A 6,038-nucleotide genomic window follows, 5' to 3' on the forward strand; every position below is an offset into this window, starting at 1 on the left:
ACCCTGGATGATGGGTGGGAGTTCACTGAGAGCTGAAGACAGTGGGGTCACAAATCTGGGGACAAGGGCAAGGATTGGGATGAAGCAACGGATCTTAGGTCACTACGGCTGTTGTCAGGGTTGAGGGGTAGGAGCGTCCAGACAGAAGGCCAACCCTGGTTCCCTGAGATGGGACCATAGCCACCACTGCACCTAGAGCCTCAGTGTACTCTTCTGGGAAGTGCCGGTAATAAGGTGTACATCATAAAATCATCAAGAATTTAGGAATAAAGCTTCCAAATCACCTACATTGGGGCCAATCAAGCTGTGTGGTAGCAGCCCAGCAGTGTTTATCTTTAATCTATATTGATTACTACCAGAAGGGACAGAGCCAAACCCACTCTCAGTCCCGCTCAAGCGTGGGTTTAAACCAATGCCTTAGCTTTGTTCATTCATGAATATACACCTAATGCCCCTTTTTACCTCCCCTCATTCATGGATTTAAGTCAGTTCTTCCCATAGCCCTACCCAATTCTGAAAAATTTAATCAATCCTTTTATTTTTTTAATGGATTGAGGCTTGACAAAATCTGATAAGTTTTTAACTGTGTTTATATCTGTGAGACTATCATTACAATCAAGGTAGGAAACATAATTCTTACTGCCAAAAGTTACCTTCCCTACTGCGTAATTCCTCTTTCCCGTGTCGTGCTCTCGCCAGCCACTGATTTATTCTATCGCTGCACATTAGTTTGCACTTTTCTAGATGTTTAAAATTGAAGTTGGTGGGGTGCCTGGGTGGGTCAGTGGGTTAAGCCTCTGCCTTCAGCTCAGGTCATGATCTCAGGGTCCTGGGATCCTGCACCGCATCCGCATCCGGTTCTCTGCTTAGTGGGAAGCCTGCTTCCCCCTCTCTCTCTGCCTGCCTCTCTGCTTACTTGTGATCTCTATCTGTCAAATACATAAATAAAATCTTAAAAAAAAATAAAATTGAAGTTGGGGGCGCCTGAGTGACTCAACGGATTAAGCATCTGCCTTCAGCTCAGGTCATGATCCCAGGGTCCTGGGATTGAGTGCCGCATCAGGCTCCCTGCTCTGCAGAGAGTCTACTTCTCCCTCTCCCTCTGCTGCTCCCCCTGCTTGTGCTCTCCCCTCCTCCCTTGTCAAATAAATAAATAAATAAAATCGAATTTGACCCACAATGTTACATTAGCTTCAGGCACACAACATAGTGATTCCTCACCACCGGTGTAGCTATCATCTGTCACCATACAACACTACTACAATACCACTGACTGTGTTCCCTATGCTGTACCTTATTTTGCCATGACTTTGTTCCTTTACTGGAAGCCTGTACCTCCTACTCCCCTTCACCCATTTTGCCCATTCACCCAGCCCTTCCCTTCAGGCAACCACCAGTTTATTCTTTATATTTATGTGTCTGTTTCTGCTTTTATGCTTATTCATTTGTTTTGTTTTGTTAGATCCCACATATAAGTGGTATCTAGATTTCTATATAAATGGAATCATATAGTATGTACTCTTTTGGGGGAGCAGTTCTGGCTTCTTTCACTAAGCATGGGTTTTTTGAGATCTGCTGAAAGTTCAGAAATAACAGAAGTAAAACCAATCAATCACCAAAGTAACAATTAGTAAAAGTTTATTGTGCACACACCAAGAAAATAGTTTGGAAACCAGGAGCACTCAAACCAAAACATGGGATGAAGCTCAGGGGTATATTGCTATAAAGCAGTTTATATTGTGAGAAAGGAGTGACTATTTATTCTTCACAGTGACTGGTTATAATATTAGAATTTTCTTCAATGACAGGGAATTGGTCAGTGGTTACTTCATTTCTACCTTGGGAGACAGTTTAACTTTTGTTTATGATTTCCAGAGGCCTAAACAAGAAATGACCCATTTCAAGTTAGCCTTGAAAAATAAGCTAAACTTTGTTTATATATCCAAACTGGTTTTATGTCCTCAGGAAATCTTTTAGGTTGATCTTTGTTTGTTTTATATTTTAACAGATCCATCCAAATTTTTTCATTCTAATTTATTTTTTAATATTTTATTTATTTATTTGACAGAGAGAGATCACAAGTAGGCAGAGAGGCAGGCAAAGAGAGAGGAGGAAGCAGGCTCCCTGCTGAGCGGAGAGCCCAATGTGGGGCTTGATCCCAAGACCCTGAGATCGTGACCTGAGCTGAAGGCAGAGGCTTAACCCACTGAGCCACCCAGGCACCCCTTTTCATCCTATTTTATTGCAGAGTAACATTCCACTGCATGAATATTACATAGTTTGTTGACCCAGTCACCTGTTGATGGATATTTGAGTTGCTTTCAGTTTTTGGCTATTAATGAATACTATGGGATGAATTGTATTGCCTCAAAATTCATGTGTTGAAGCTTTAAGCCCCAGTGTAACTATTTGGAGATAGTCTTTAGGAGGTGATTAAGGTTAAATGATGTCATAACAGTGAGATTCTAAACACATATGATTGAGGCCTTATAAAAAGACAGAGAGAGCCTCTCTCGCTCTCTCTCTCTCCCTCCCTCCACGTGAAGATACACATAGAAGGTGGACATTTGCAAGCCAGGAAGAGAGCTTTTACCAGGAACCAAATTGGCTAGCACCTTGATCTTGGACTTGACAGCCTTCAGAACTTTGAGAAATAAATGTCTGTTGTTTAAGCCATTAAACAACAGTCTACAGATGGCTTAAACAACAGTTTAACAGTTTATAGGTGGCTTATGGCAGCCTGAGATGACTAAGACAACAAATAAAGCTGCCATGAATATTCATATGCAAGTCTTTGTGTAGATACCTTCTTTAATTTCTTTTAGGTAAATACCCAGGAGTGGAATGGCTGGATCATAGACCTGTTTAACTTAAGATACTGCCAAAGTGTTTTATTTTTTTTCTTTTTCTTTAAAAAATTTTATTTATTTATTTGACAGAGAGAGACAGATAACAAGTAGGCAGAGAGAGAGGGGAAAGTAGGCTCCCTGCTGAGCAGAGAGCCCAATGCAGGGCTCGATCCCAGGACCCTGAGATAATGACTTGAGCAGAAGGCAGAACCTTAACTCACTGAGCCACCCAGGCCCCCCTGCCAAACTGTTTTCTAAAGATGCTATATCATTTTATATTACTATCAGCAGTCTCTGAGAATTCCATTTCCTCCATATCTTCTCCAACAGTTGGTATTGTCACACTTTTTTACTTTCAGTCATTCTGCTACGTGTACAGTGGTGCTTCATCATGATCTCCACTTGCTTACCCTAAAGGCTAATAATAATTGAACATTGTCAACACAAATATTTGCCTTCTATATATATTTTCTGATAAAGCATGTGTTCAAATATTTTGCCCATTTTTATGGGGTTGTATTATTAAATTTGGGCCATTATGTGTATATTATGGATACAATTCTTTTTTTTTTTTTTAAAGATTTTATTATTTATTTGACAGAGAGAGATCACAAGTAGGCAGAGAGGCAGGCAGAGAGAGAGAGAGGAGGAAGCAGGCTCCCTGCTGAGCAGAGAGCCCGATGCGGGACTCGATCCCAGGACCCTGAGATCATGACCTGAGCTGAAGGCAGCGGCTTAACCCACTGAGCCACCCAGGCGCCCAATGGATACAATTCTTAAGAAGAGTGATTTGCATTGTCTTTTGAAAAGCAGAAGCTTGGTATGCCTGGGTGGCTCAGGTGGTTAAGTGGCTGTCTTCCCGTCAGGTCATGATTCCAGGGTCCTGGGATCGAGTCCGAGTCCAGCATCAGACTCCTTACTCGAGGTGAGCCTACTTCTCCCTCTGTCTGGCTCTCCACCTGCTTGTGCGCACTCTCTCTCCCTCTCTCACTCTCTCTCTGATAAATAAATAAAAATCTTAAAAAATAATTTTTAAAAAAGGCAGAAGTTTGGGGCACGTGGGTGGCACAGTCAGTTATGCATCAGGGGTCTGGGATCAAGCCCCATATTAGGCTCCTGTTCAGTGGAGAGCCTGCTTCTTCCTTTTCCTCTGCCTGCCACTCCTCCTGCTTATGCTCTCTCTCTCTCTCTCTCGCAATCTCTCTGTCAAATACATAAATAAAATCTTTAAAAAAGAAAAGCAGAGGGGCGCCTGGGTGGCTCAGTGGGTTAAAGCATCTGCCTTTGGCTCAGGTCATGATCCCAGGTCCTGGGATCGCTCTGCTCAGCGGGGAGCCTGCTTCCTACTCTCTCTCTCTCTCTCTCTGCCTGCTTCTCTGTCTACTTGTGATCTCCGTCTGTCAAATAAATAAATAAAATCTTTAAAAAAAAAAAAGCAGATGTTTTGAATTTTGGTGAAGTTCAATTAATCCATTGGTTCCTTTATGGATTTTGCTTTTGATATCCTGTCTACACAACCTTTGCCTAACCCAAGGTGACAAAGTTTTCCTCCTATTCTTACTTTAAGAAATTGTATAGTTTGAGGTTTTACATTTATGTCTATGATCTAATTTGAATGAAACCATTTTGTTCTTTTTTTAAAAGATTTTATTTATTTGAGAGAGAGAGAGCACGTGTGTGAGCACAGTTTAGGGGGAGGAGCAGAGGGAGAGGGGGAAGCAGGCTCCCCACTGAGCAGGGAGCCCAGACACAAGGCTCAACCCCAGGACCCTGAGACCATGACCTGAGCCCAAGGCAGACACTTAACCCACTGAGCCACCCAGGTGCCCCCGAATGAAACCATTTTTTAAAAACCATTCTATAGGGATGCCTGGGTGGCTCAAGTGGTTAGGTGTCCAACTCTTTTTTTTTTAAGATTTTATTTATTTATTTGACAGAGATCACAAGTAGGCAGAAAGGCAGGCAGAGAGAGAGAGAGAGAGAGAGAGAGGAGGAAGCAGGCTCCCCACTGAGCAGAGCGATCCCAGGACCTGGGATCATGAACTGAGCCGAAGGCAGATGCTTTAACCCACTGAGCCACACAGGCGCCCCTCCAACTCTTGATTTTGGCTCAGGTCATGGTATCAGGGTCATGGGATTGAGCCCTGAGTTGGGCTCCATGCTCTGAGCAGAGTTGGCTTGAGATTTTCTCTCCTTCTCACTCTGCTTCTCTCCCGCTCACAAGCGCTCTCTCAAATAAATAAATAAATCTTAAAAAAATAGTTCAGTCCTGCTTCATCCACGGATACAAAAACTCTCTACCCATTAACCAATAACACCCTATCCCCCCTCCCCAGCTACTGGTAATCTCTATTCTACTTTCGGTCTCTATCGATTGGCCTACTCTAAGTACATTGTGCAAGTGGAATCGAACACTATTTGCCTTTTTGTAATGGACTTATTTCACTCAACATAATGTCTGCAAGGTTCATTCATGTTGTAGCATGTGCCAGAATTTCATTCCTTTCTGAGGCTGAATAATATTCTACTGTATGTTTATGCTACTTTTGCTTATCCATTCATCCCTTGACGTACATTTGGACTGTTTCCATCTTTTGGCTATTGGGAATGGTACTACTGTGAACATTTGCATACAAGTATCTGTTTGATTCTCTGCTTTCAGTTTTCTTGTGTATACATCTAGGCACGGAACTGCTGGACGATATGGTAAGACTACATTTAACTTTCTGAATTAACCCCAAACTGTTTTCGACTGTGGCTGCATCATTTTACATTGTCACTGTGAGGTAGAAGGGTTCTAACTTGTCCCCATCCAGAAGGCTCTTTACCAATTTCCTAATAGTAGCCACTCTTCTGGATGTGAGACAGTATCCTACTGAGGTGAGAGTGAGTTGATTTTCCCACCATACACCACAGATTCCATCCTTTCCATCTGATTTGTTGTGCTATCTATACATTATGTTTCAAGTTCCTATATATACCTGTATCTAAAACCCCAATGTTTCATTGATTAGTTTGTCTATGCTCCATGCCCAGCCTGACACTCTTTTATTATTGTGTCTTTGTAGCATGTCAAATTCTGAAATCCATGTGCTCCTCTTTGTTTCTGAGGTAGACAGTGCCCATCCCACAACACCTGTGAGTCCCAGTGTGAGAATACAAGTGGAGGCCCACATATTATAAAGCTAA

This window comes from Mustela putorius, unplaced genomic scaffold (genome assembly GCF_011764305.1).
Source record: "Mustela putorius furo isolate JIRA1106 unplaced genomic scaffold, ASM1176430v1.1 tig00003903_pilon_pilon_pilon, whole genome shotgun sequence".
NCBI classification, from domain to species: Eukaryota; Metazoa; Chordata; class Mammalia; order Carnivora; family Mustelidae; genus Mustela; species Mustela putorius.